The sequence below is a fragment of the Leptonychotes weddellii genome, chromosome 4 (assembly GCF_054177405.1).
Source record: "Leptonychotes weddellii isolate Sample4059 chromosome 4, ASM5417740v2, whole genome shotgun sequence".
Classification (NCBI taxonomy): domain Eukaryota; kingdom Metazoa; phylum Chordata; class Mammalia; order Carnivora; family Phocidae; genus Leptonychotes; species Leptonychotes weddellii.
Genome location: NC_138372.1, coordinates 127,398,673 through 127,411,635, shown reverse-complemented (window position 1 = coordinate 127,411,635; position 12,963 = coordinate 127,398,673). Strand labels below are relative to the sequence as shown.

The 12,963-nt window shown below is 36.8% G+C and overlaps 1 protein-coding gene across 1 annotated transcript in view; it reads right to left on the bottom strand.

Annotated features, from left to right (window-relative positions):
- CNBD1 (cyclic nucleotide binding domain containing 1) overlaps positions 1 to 12,963 on the bottom strand; it is a 314,879-nt gene that overhangs the window by 242,801 nt on the left and 59,115 nt on the right. The gene's annotated exons all lie outside the window — the stretch shown is intronic.

Here is a 12,963-nt window from a genome sequence, read left to right as displayed (position 1 = left end):
GAGAAAAAAAAATTCCATGGTATCAAGTACTACCAGAAATTAGCAGATTACTGCTTTTTTAAAAAAGTGAACGGGGCACCTGGGTGGCTCAGTCGTTAAGCATCTGCCTTTGGCTCAGGTCATGATCCCAGGGTCCTGGGATGGAGGCTGCATCAGGCTCCTTGCTCAGCAGGAAGCCTGCTTCTCCCTCTCCCACTCCCCCTGCTTGTGTTCCCTCTCTCGCTGTGTCTCTCTCAAATAAATAAATAAAATCTTTTTTTAAAAAGTGAATAATTAAAGTTTCCTCAAAACTCCCACCATCTGCCTCAATTCTATCAGGAGAAGAGTTAATCCCTGTCTATTTAAACTCTATGGAATTTCACCTAGTATTATAAAACAAAGCGTCAACTCAAAAAGAAAAACATGTCAGGGCAGTGAAAACACATAAGACCTATTTTCACTCCACTACTAAGGAAATGAAGAAATGTGTACAGCGAGTATGGCATAAAACACACTCCAATCCCACCCCAGTCACTGCATCCCAGAGAGGCTATCAACTTGGACCAGACAGCTCACTCACTGTGAGGAAACGTAACTTCTGAATCACGGTAGCTTACAATCTTCTCCACAACATTTCAAGTCTAACATAGATTATATGAATTAACTCCTAATAATAAACCTGGTTCACTTATTCTGTAAAAATTTCCTCAGTACCTACTGTATGCTAAGAACTATATGCTACACATGGAATAAATAATGATGAGGAGACAAGTCCCCACCCTTTAGGGAGATTATAGTTTAATAACAAAAGTTTAACATTTGGCCATGCAAATAAACTATTCTGGTACTAAGACAAGAGTTTATATAGATGTCTGCCCATAGAGGCTCAAACAAGTAATTGTAGACTTTTACCTGGTGTAAAAAGGCTTCACAGAATAAGTTGAAAAGTGAATGGGTTCAAAGTAGAGGGAAAAGCATTAGCATAAGCACATGAAACAGTAGCCCAGTCAGAAAACTACAGATGATCAGGCATAAATGGGGCTTATAGCACGATATAGAGTAGAAAGGGGCCAAATAGTATGATTCTGGTATAGTACTCTGGGGAGTTTGGAAATGTTATGTGTAATTACATAAAATAATGTATATATTGCATCAACAGGAAGGAGATTACATACTCAGAAGAGATCATTAAGAGGATTTTAATGAAGGGATTATTTACAGAAATATAGACAGGGTTGAGGGAAGTCTACAAGGGAGTGAAGGACCAGTAGCTGGAACTGGGGACAGGTACAGCAGGAAGTTACTACCATAGACCAACGGTACTTGGGAAAGGAGGGATCCTTGATATGCTGAAAGGGCTGTAGTTGTAGAAGGGGGGTACTACAGCATTTGGTAGAAGGACACAGCCAATCTTGTCTATTTGGGAAGAAGGACTCAAAGGAATAACAGTCCTCAGTCTGTTTCCATCCGTTGTTATCTTCTAGTGTCTCCCATTGTACTAAATACAACCAGAAAAGATGTCCAGGAAGAGTAGCTCAGAGTTTATAAAGATCATCTGGCTGGCACATAGAGCAGTGTGGAGAAGATGTGTGTGTGTGCATATGCATATGTGTGTATCTCACCTACTATGTGCAAAACATTATAATTTATGCACTTCATGAGCACTATCTCTTTAAGCTTCTTAAAAATCCTGGGAACTAGATATATTTACCACCTTTTTTAAAAATAAAGAAACTCAGGTTAGACAAATTATTTATGATCCCATATCTAGCAAGTTGCAAGCCAGGTTTCCAACTCAATACATTTTGACAAGAATGCTTCTACTCTAAAATATGTTTTCTCCCTTCAACCAAGAGCCAATATCACATGGTATAGTAAATCACTAGAGGCATACTATTAAAACAAAATACATGAAAAAGCTGTTCACTGTTCCCACAATTACTTATTTAATACTAGTGTAATATTATTTTTAATGCATTAAAATAATAAATGAAAATGAAATATATCTCTTTGAAAGCAGATAAATGATCATTATTCCTGGAGAGTATCGTGGGCTTAAAAGTAATTAAAAGAAAGTCATTTTGAAATATACTGAAATTAGGGGCGCCTGGGTGGCTCAGTCGGTTAAGCGTCTGCCTTCGGCTCGGGTCCTGATCCCAGGGTCCTGGGATCGAGCCCCACATCGGGCTCCCTGATCAGTCTGCTTCTCCCTCTCCCTCTCCCCCTGCTTGTATTACCTCTCTTGCTGTATCTCTCTCTGTCAAATAAATAAATAAAATCTTTTAAAAAAAAAGAAATATACTGAAATTAATATGAGCTCAGTAAGGCAGCCAGTCACAAATATATATAAATTTAATGAAATAGCTTTCACATATACTTACAATACTTGGTTAGAAAATACAATCATTTGAAAGTTGCTAAGACAGTAGATCCTAAAACTTCCCAAAACAAAGAAAAAATCATTTTTTGTATCTATTTGAGATGACAGATATAAGCTAAACTTATTGTGGTAATCATTGCACAATACATGTAGGTCAAGTCATTATGCTATATATCTTAAACTTATACAGAGGCCGTTCTTTAACATTTTAGCCATTCTAATAGGTATGTAGTGATATATCATGATTTTAATTTGCACTTCTCTAATGATAATGATGTTGATATTTTCATGTACTTACTTGTCATATATTCTTTGGTGGAATATTTGTGCAAATATTTTGCACATTTTAAGAATGGGAAAACAACTGCACAAATATTGAGGTTTCTTTATATTTTGTGGAAAGTCCTTTATTAGATACATGCTTTGGAAATATTTTCATTCTCTTAGCAGAGTGTTTCAAAAAGCGGAAATACTTAAATTGTGATAAACTCTAATTTACTAAGTTTTCTTTTATGAATCATGCTTTTGATGCTGTACCTAGGAAATGTTTGGCAAGATCTGGCAAGAATGTAGAGAAACTGGAACTCTCATAAACTGATGGTGAGAATGTCTAGTGGTGCAAGAATTTTGGAAAACAGTTTGGCAAATTCTCAAAAAGTTTAACATACACTAACCACGTGATCAAGATGCTCTACTTCTAGGTGTTTACTTAAGAGAAGTGAAGACAAACACCTATACTAAGACTTGTACATGAATGTTTACGGCAGCTTTGTGTAATAGCCTAAAACAACCCAAATGTCCATAAATAGATGAATAGATAAACTGTAGTGTATTCATATAGCACATTACTATTTCAGGACAAAAAAAAAAAAAAAAGAATGAACTACTGATAAACAAAACAACATGGATGAATCTCCAAATATCTGTGCTAAGTGAAAGAGCCAAACTAAAAAATAGTATGTACTCTATGATTCCATTTATAAAAAATTCTAGGAAACGTAAACTAATCTATAGTGACAGAAGCAGTTAAGTGGTTGCTTGAGGACAGGGGGTGGGATATAAGGTTGGGGTAGAAAAAAGGAATATAAAGTGCACAAGGAAACTCTTGGGAATGATGGATATGTTCATTATCTTGATTGTAGTGATGGTTTCATAGATGTATACATGTGCCAAGACATATCAAATAGTATAATTTAAAATATGCATTCTATTTTATGTAAATTATGCTTCAATAAAACTGTTAATAAGATATGCTACATATCTACATTTGACATTTGTCAAAATCTAGCATGACCTGCAAATATATATTGGGGAAGTATATATGTTGGACAAAATCCTTTTTTGAAGTATTTATTCTCCATTCCATAAATGGTACTATGTCCATATTATATCTATAATACATATAAAGCTCTTTATATCAACAATACATAATTAAAGCACAATAGAAAAGATGGGTAAAGGCTATGATCAGATTGCTCACACCAACACAAATAAATACAAATAGCCAATAAACAAATGAAGAAAAATTCAGCTCAAGAAGGAAGCGAAGAAACACAAATTAAAATAATTATGTGATATCTTTTGTCATTGTTCTATGAAATTGAATTTTTTCTTAAAAGCGAATGTTCACTGCTAGGGGCAATATCAATTAGTTCACTTTTTCCAAAAATAAATGTGGCTAAAAATATCAAGAATACTTAACATTATCTGTACTCTTTTACACACTAGTAATTCCATTTCAAGGAAATCATCATAAATAACCAGAAATTTAACACTTCCTCTTAGCTGAAGAATCAGGTTCCATTGCTTTCAAATAAGAATTCTAATTGCAAAAAAATTAAAAACAAATAGGAATGAAGTCTAAAATTATTAAATTTGTAACATCAAAAAGCAAACAGTAGAGAAGTAATGTGTGAAAATTTTTAGGCATAATAATTATTACTAAACACATAGAAAATAAATGCTTCAAAGAAAAATTTTTGCCAATATAGTTTTCAGGTCAGGTTTGTTGACAGGATCTAATGCAGAAGAAAGAGCACTGAACCATACACTGATGGAGTAACTTGCTGTACAGCAAACCCAATGTAGTGGCTCATTTTGAAACTAAACTCCATGCAGACTATGAGATAGGCGGTAGAGTCTCAAATCCACTGAGAACCATAAATGAATGTTGCAAACACATTACAGAATATTATCACACTCTCTTTAGCCAAATCAAGGTATGTGCAAGCCACACGTTTATCATGTCAACCTTGAATAGGAAACCAATTAAACTGCTGTTTTGCAAGAATAGGTGTTTAATGGATGAAACAGAAGGAGAGACAAATAAGGAATCATGTTTCAAGCTTTTAAAGACCACCAAATAGTTTATTACCTCTCTGCAATTAGACCTAAGATTTGACATTTAGACAACAGTGACCATGCAGACCTACACTCTACTAGAAACAACCAAATCTTTCTAAGAGTTTCTAGATATAGTACTACTTGGGCCTAGACTTGATTTCCTAAGTCTCTCCAAAACAGTTCCTTATGCCAGTAGATAACAAATCCAAGAGTACAAAAGCATTCTTCCCGTACATATAATGCACAATTTTACACATAGAAAACTAAGACATCTTGCTTGATAAAGTTAGAACTTTCAAGATGACTTTGTGAATAAGTAATTACATTAGGAAGGCAAGTAATGTCCTTTGTAAGGCCATAAATAATATTTCTAACAAAAACTTGCATTTTTGTGATAATTTCAGAAAACAATTGTTACAAGAAATATTTTTAAAGACATTATATTCCATTGTCTTATTATATCTATAATACAACGCATAACAAAAAAACCCATTAGAGTCATTTCATTCTGATCTCTCAGTGCACGATCTCTGCTTTCTATTACATTTATAAATCTAATATAATAAGTACTTATACCAAATACTTAGTAAAATATTTCCGTGGAAAAAAAAGATTCTAACTTGAAACGCAAAATGAAATAGTCACTCAAGATAAGAAGTCACAGCTTTAACATTCACATCTATGTTGAAATAATATACAACTTATTATAGACATAATGTTTGTGTCATCCCAAAATTCATATGCTAAAATTCTAAACCTCAATGTTACAGTGTTAAGAAGTAGGGCCTTTGGGAGATGATTAGGTAATGAGAGTGGAACACTTATGAAATGGGATTAGTGTCTGTGATATTGTCATTTATAAGAAATATAAATTTGGTCATCTGAGTATATATCTAGTCTTCATCCATAGTTCCTGGCTCACAGCTCCCAAAACCCTTGGAATTTCCTTAGTGTTAAGATTGACAAAGGTGTCTCTGGTTATTAATGAGGTGACTTTTGGACCCAACCTGAGGATGAGAGCTGGTTAACAAAAGAACCAAGGTTGGTTTTAAAAGGTTGGAACTTTCAGTCCACACACCCCCTCCCCCAAACTCCCAACCCTTCCCACCTCCAGGGAGGGAGAGGGCCTGGATATCAAATCAATCACCAATGGCCAATGATTTAACCAATCATGACTTTGTAATGAAACCTCCCATAAAACCAAAAAGGACAGGGTTTGGAGAGCTTCCAAGTTGGTGAACAAGAGATTTGGGAAGAATGGTGGCCCACCCTGAGAGGGCATAAAAGCTTCAAGCCCCTTCCCATACATCTTGTCCTATGCACCTCTTTTATCTGGCTGTTCCTGTTACATCTTTTCATAAGTGATCAGGTAAGTAAAATATTTCTCTGAGTTCTGTGAGCCATTCTACCAAATTAATCAAACCCAAAAAAGGGAGTTATAGAAATCTGTGATTTCTAGCCAGTTGGTTAGAAGGGCAGGTAACTGCTTGGGCTTTGTCACAAGCATCAGGGGATGGGGAGACACAGTCTTGTAGGAGTGAATCCTTAATCTGTGGAATCTGATGCTCTGTCCAGAGAGTGTCAGAATTGAGCTGAATTCTTGAACACCTTGCTGGTTGGTGTGTGAACCCCCACAACTCCACACATTGGAATTGAGTCTCAGAATACCTAATTTAGTGCCCTTAGAAAGAGACCCCAAAGAACTCTCACCCCTTCCTTCATGTGAGGACACCGCAAGAGAGCCATCTATGAACCAAGAAGAGTGTCCTCACCAGACACAGAATCTGCCTGGATCTTAGATTTTTCAGCCTCCAGAATTGTAAGAAATAAATTTCTGTTCAGCCACCAGTCTATGGTATTTTTGTTAGAGCAACCCAAATGAACTAAGACATCTGCACAGTGAAAAAAAAATTTTTGCAAGAAACATTGTAATAGAAGACATTTGCTTATTTCCAAATAATAGAACAGCATAAAAATATCATTTTTAAAATACTAGTTAATTTGTGACCAAATACTAGTTTCTGAAACTTCAGTATGAAAATATTACTGGCAACTTTGTAAACTAATGTAAATATAATAAATAATTAATAGGCATTATTTATTAATAAACTGTAAGAGAAATTTGCATCCTTTCTTGAAGAAATAAAAAAATGGGATACATTGTTATTCTAAGACATTAAGAATCCTTTTATACTCAAATATGGCAAGAACATAGTAAAATCTTTTGTATGAAAACGTATCAAGAAATATAAGATCCTTTGGCAAAGGGAAGATTGACTTGTACAGTGTGTACCATGTATGACAGACTAAGTAATATGCACCGGGCTTTACATTTTTAACTTCATTTAGGTTTCACAACAATGATCCTATGAGTTGGATCCTATGAGTTTTATTTTATTTTTTTTAAGTTAATTTAATTTTAATTCCAGTATAGTTAACATAAGTGTTATATTAGTTTCAGGTGTGCATTTAGTTCCAATCTTATATCGTAAATGATCACTGTTTTCTGTCAAAAATTTAAATTACTTGTAATATTCACACCATTCTTTATTAACCTATGTTCCCTTTTAGCTTCAAATAAAGATTTTCTTTTCTAGAGGCAAGTCCCCCTCCCTAATCAGTCAGTTTTTATCCAAACTCTGTATTTTTAACAGAATTAACCCCACAAAGTATTTTTCTCTCATCAGCATACAGCCTTAAAATATAGTTTGAGATTACAATTCCTCATCTTATATGCCATTTCACTGGAAGACAACAGTGTAAGAACCATATTGCATTTGGATTTTAAACAGCCTGAATCTAAAAAGCAAAAATCCTCATGTCCTTCTAGGGAGCAATTCCTCTGAGTCATTCCTGAGAAGAGCTTTGCATCACTGCTCCACTGAAACATAATGATCTTCTGATGCCTCATTCCCTCAAAGGAAATATCTTTAATTGGAGAAAGTAGGAGAAAACACAACTGGGCCAAGTTTTCTCAAAGGATCTTAAACTGTTTTTCACAGCTCATTTATAAGTTTGTTTCTTCTCCTACCCTTTCCACGACCCTCAGAAATATACATGCATGTCACTTTTCTTTTCAGAAATTAGTCACTTATAGGGGCGCCTGGGTGGCTCAGTTGGTTAAGCGACTGCCTTCGGCTCAGGTCATGATCCTGGAGTCCCTGGATCGAGTCCCGCATCGGGCTCCCTGCTCGGCAGGGAGTCTGCTTTGCCCTCTGACCCTATCCCCTCTCATGTATTCTCTCTCATTCTCTCTGTCTCAAATAAATAAATAAAATCTTTAAAAAAAAAAAAGAAATTAGTCACTTATAAAGAAACCAATTATTTTTACCAAAGCAATCCATAATTGCATTTTAAAAGCTGGTCACTGTTATAGGCAGTGTAATCAAATACAAACAAGTGAGAGTGTTAGATCATTTGTCCAGGATACTGGCTGTTAGTGGTCAAGTTGAGCAAAGAATATGATATGCTTCCAGGACTATCAATTGAAAACTGCTCATGTCTTAAAAAAATAAATAAAATCAAGTTCTATATGTCAGACTGAACTCCCTAACACAGAAGTCAGGCTACAGTCATCTCTCACCGAGACCAATTCCACATAGCCTCCTGAGGTCACCCTAAATCTCCTGCACCCACAGTCATCTCTCCACACATGACCTATACTATTTAAATCATAACATGTCACTCCCATTTTGCCAGTCACAGCAAGATTAAAGACCTACCAGGGCCTACAGGACTCTAGGTGATGACCTGATTCCTGGCTACCTCGAAAGCCTCATTTCCACCTTGTCCCCTCACTCATGCATTTTCATAGCACTGGTCTCCTTGCTAAATTTTTCTTTTTCAATTTACAAAACATGCTGCCATCCTGGGCTCTTGCATTGCCGTAATGCATTTCTCTAAGATACTTGATTGGCTAGCTCTCTGATTTCATGAAATTATCTGATCAATGTCACCTTTTAGAGAAGACTTTTCTGATCATTTTCATCATACCCTATCCCCTCATTCTGCATAGAGTTTTTCCTTCCTAGCATTTATCACTAACTGATGTAATACATATGTGTTTGTTTTTTTATTTTTTTTTTAAGATTTTATTTATTTATTTGAGAGAAAGAGAGAGAGTTAGTGAGAACAGGAACACAAGCAGGGGGAGTGGGAGACGGAGAAGCAGGCTTCCTGCTGAACAGGGAACCCGATGTGGGGCTCGATCCCAGGACCCTGGGATCATGACCTAGCCGAAGGCAGATGCTTAATGACTAAGCCACTCAGGCACCCCAATACCTATGTATTTATTATCTCTCTCTCTTACACTAGAATATAAGCTCCCATGAGGGCAAAGATATTGTGTGTCCACCACTAAAGTCCCAATACCAAGAACATTGCCTGAAACATATACAGGAGTTCAAAAGTATATGTTGAATTCATTAATTAATGGATGCAAAATATTAAGTCAGTAAAATTATAAATTAAAATTCTAAGTCATGTTTTAATTCATAAACTTTGATGTTGTTTATTCATGATCCATTTCCCCTTCCTTCTAAAATACTTTCTCTTTTGAAATGCTATCCCTTACCAATTGAATGTAAACTCAGTAAAACTATCAATAAAAGTGTACTGTCCCTCAGCATTTATCCAAGGGGTGGGTACAAAAACAAACTACAACAACCTGACTCCTTATCCCTGAAACTAAAGTGTGAGCCTAAAAACTCCCAATCAAAAATATTTATAGCCAATGGAGTCCAGTGTTGTATATTTTTAAAAAGATTTTATTTATTTATTTGTGAGAGAGAGAAAGCACAAGTGCACGCCAGCTGGGGGAGGGGCAGAGGGAAAGGAACAAGCAAGACTCCCCACTGAGCAGGGAGCCCAATGCAGGGCTCGATCCCAGGACTCGGGGATCATGACCTGAACCGAAGGCAGACACTTAACTGAACCACCCAGGTGCCCCGAGTCCAGTGTTGTATCTTGAGGGGACATCCAGAGGTGCTCTAGTTCATATATCTCCAGTATCTAGTAGTTCTTGTATTTGGGGAGCTATCCAATATTCTTCCATAGGTTTCCTTTCTATCCCCTACCCTGTTTGTTTGTTTGTTTGTTTGTTTTAATTAACCAGAATCAGTTTCTGTTGGTTACAATCCAAAATAAAAAATTTAACAGAAAGTTTCCCAACTCTTTTTTCTATCTCTCATCTTTCCCTCTCAGTTTGTTCTCCACACATACTTCCCAATTACACAGCATCCTTTAGTTATCAAACCCCACCTCTCTGAAGACATCTCCCAGAAATGCCATTTCTAATGTTTAATGTTTCAAAATCATTTATCACTCCTCCCACCTAGCACTGTTTACTTAAAGTTGCTGAATTAAAATAGAAGTTAAGTAATCAATACGATTAAGCCAAATCTCACCAAGTTATCAATAAGCAATAGCTTCTTCTTTTTTTGAGAGAGAGAGAGAGTGTGAGCATGAGTGTGTGGGGGGGGCTATTGAAGAGGGGCAGAGAGAGAAGGGGAGAGAGAGAATCCTCAAGCAGGCTCCACACTCAGAGCGCAGAGCCCAGTGCGAGGCTTGATCCCACGCCCCCAAGATCATGACCCCAGCCAAAATCAATAGTCAGATGCTCAACCAACAGAGCCACCCAGGTACCTCTAAGCAACAGCTTTTTAATCTTGCCATGCATATTTGCATTTCTTTAAAAAGAGGCTACTGTTACTCAAAATTTATTTGTTAAAATTTCAGGCAGGATAACAAAGTGAAGAATTTTAGAAAGCATAAGGTAGTTACTTTTAGGGAAAATGTGTTAAATCACAACACTAAGGCAGCGCATCAATCTGATCACAGTTCAATTAGAGATAAAGAGGGCTACGGGGTGACAACTTATTCATCAATAAACAGATTTTAGTTGAACTACTTTGAGTACATAAAGCATACAGCCCCACTGCAAATGTGATTGAGTCACAGAGACTTATGATGTTACTAAATATGGCTAACATACCCTAAGGGCACTCCACCCATCCCCTCTACCAGAGTTTTAGGGGATGCGGGCAAAACCAACATTCATTTCTAACCCGTATAATATGACAAAGGTGATAGGATATACACGTCCTTGATTAGGTTATATAAAACTTCATCTTAGCAGAATAGGAGAGACAGAATCTCCCTTGCTGGCTTTGAATATTTAAGCTTCCATGTTGTGGGAAGGTCTGAGAGATGGTGATTCTGCAACGATCTGCAGGCCTTTAGGAGCTGAAATGGGCCCTACCTGAGAGTCAGGAAGAAAGTAGGGACCTCAGCCCTACAACTACAAGGAGCTAAATTCTGCCAACATTTACGAGCTTGGAAGAGGACCTCATGCCCCAGAAAGGAATGTAGCTCCACGAACACCTTGACTGAAACCTTGTGAGACCTGAGCAGAGGACCCAACTATCCCTTGCCCAGAGAGATGATAAATGGACGTTGTTTTAAGCCACCACGTTTATGATAATTTGTTACACAGTAATGGAAAATGAATACAATAGTGTACCAAGGAGACAAGAAGATAAAAGCCATGTCTGTAGAAGAACAAATATAGATTGTGAACTTAGCACATTCACTGCTCTTTTACTGACTAGCTTATCATATCCACTTCAGAGCATTGATATGAGGATGAATCAGAATTTTTATGTATAGAAATTAAAGCCTTGTGTGAATATTAAACATAAAAATGAGTTCCCTTCTCATATACTCTGCCCTTGTAACTCAGTGAGTGACACAGCCCCACCCATGGGCAGCTGTCAAGACCTGCTACCTTCATTTTGAAGTCATACTTGTCCAATTCTGAGCCACTGAAAGTGGGAGCTTGGCGAACTTCAGGATCTCTTCCACCTACCCACCCATTCTCTCACACGTGAGTGAGGGAGTGGGTTCTGGAAATTGCCGCTCTCCCAACATCTATCGTCTAGGGTATTTGGAGACTGGTTGTTAGATGGACTCCATGGAGGTCCACATAAGGATGCAGCAGTAGATTCTTTGTCTATTCTACCCTGTGTTTGGAGAGCCTTCTACCATGGCTCCTGCTTCAGTCTATTGCTAACACGGTATTGGGTTTTTATCCATTTGTAGTTTCCATCCTAACTTCAACCTACATTTGCTTCTTAGTATTTTAACACCTTGCCAGAGAACCATAGCTACTTGAGCTCCTCCTGCATCTTAGATTAAGAACCTTTGTTATCTGGGAAGTGTCACTTTGTTATTTTTCAGGAAGACAAAGATTACCCCCATTGAAAACCCTGCAGCCCAGCACAATCTGAAACCAACAGTGAGTAATTCACAGGTTTCCAGACCTTAAAAAATTTAATCCAACGCAATTTTTGTCAACATTATGGTTTAATGGAATGAAAGTGGCTATAGCTCCAATAACTTTTGGTGCTTTAGTGATTTTCTACCAAAGTATATTTTTAACATAATCACTGAACACATTCTCGTTGAATTTTCTATTTCTGCAGCTTACCAGTTTAATTATACCCCTATATGGCAGGTGGTTATAATTTCCTTCTCTACAATTCCCTCACACCTACTTTCTTATAAAGGGACTAGTATTTGCTGTGTTTATTTCATTGATGTTGTTGTAAGTAAAAGTATCAGAAATCTGACTATTCCCAAATCTCCTGGAAGCTCTCACCATATTTTGTCAAATTTGCAATGATAATTTTTTTTTTCAAGTAGGCTCCACGCTGGGCATGAACTCAGGACCATGAGATCAAAACCTGAGCTAAAATCAAGAGTCAGCCGCTTAACCATCTGAGCCACCCAGGTGCCTCTGCAATGACAATTTTGAAGAAGAGTGTTATAGAATAGACTTCTCCAAACATAAATGCCAGATTTTTATTTTCTCATTCCATGCTACTGGTCTTTATTTTGGGCACAATTCTAGTCTTGACACTTTCTCTTCATTTTGTGTGTGTGTGTGTGTGTTGTCAATCCTTATTCTATTATCATAGTTTCCCAAGGTCTCATTTCAACTTTAATTTTACTCACAAATCCAATATCATCTCTGGAAACCAGCCTCCACCTAAATTTAAGCCCTCCTTTCTCCTTCTTCTCCTTCTCCTTCAGGCAGTTGTGTCCCAGTCATAGTACAATGTCTTCCAAGAAGTTAAAAAGAATATGAGGTAAGTTCATTTTAAAGCCTCTGTGATGGGGAAGACAGTTTAAATGCTGTGAAGCGCTGACAAGTAACCATAAGCTGATGAAATCTTAAACATAATTTTGATTTAACACAATCA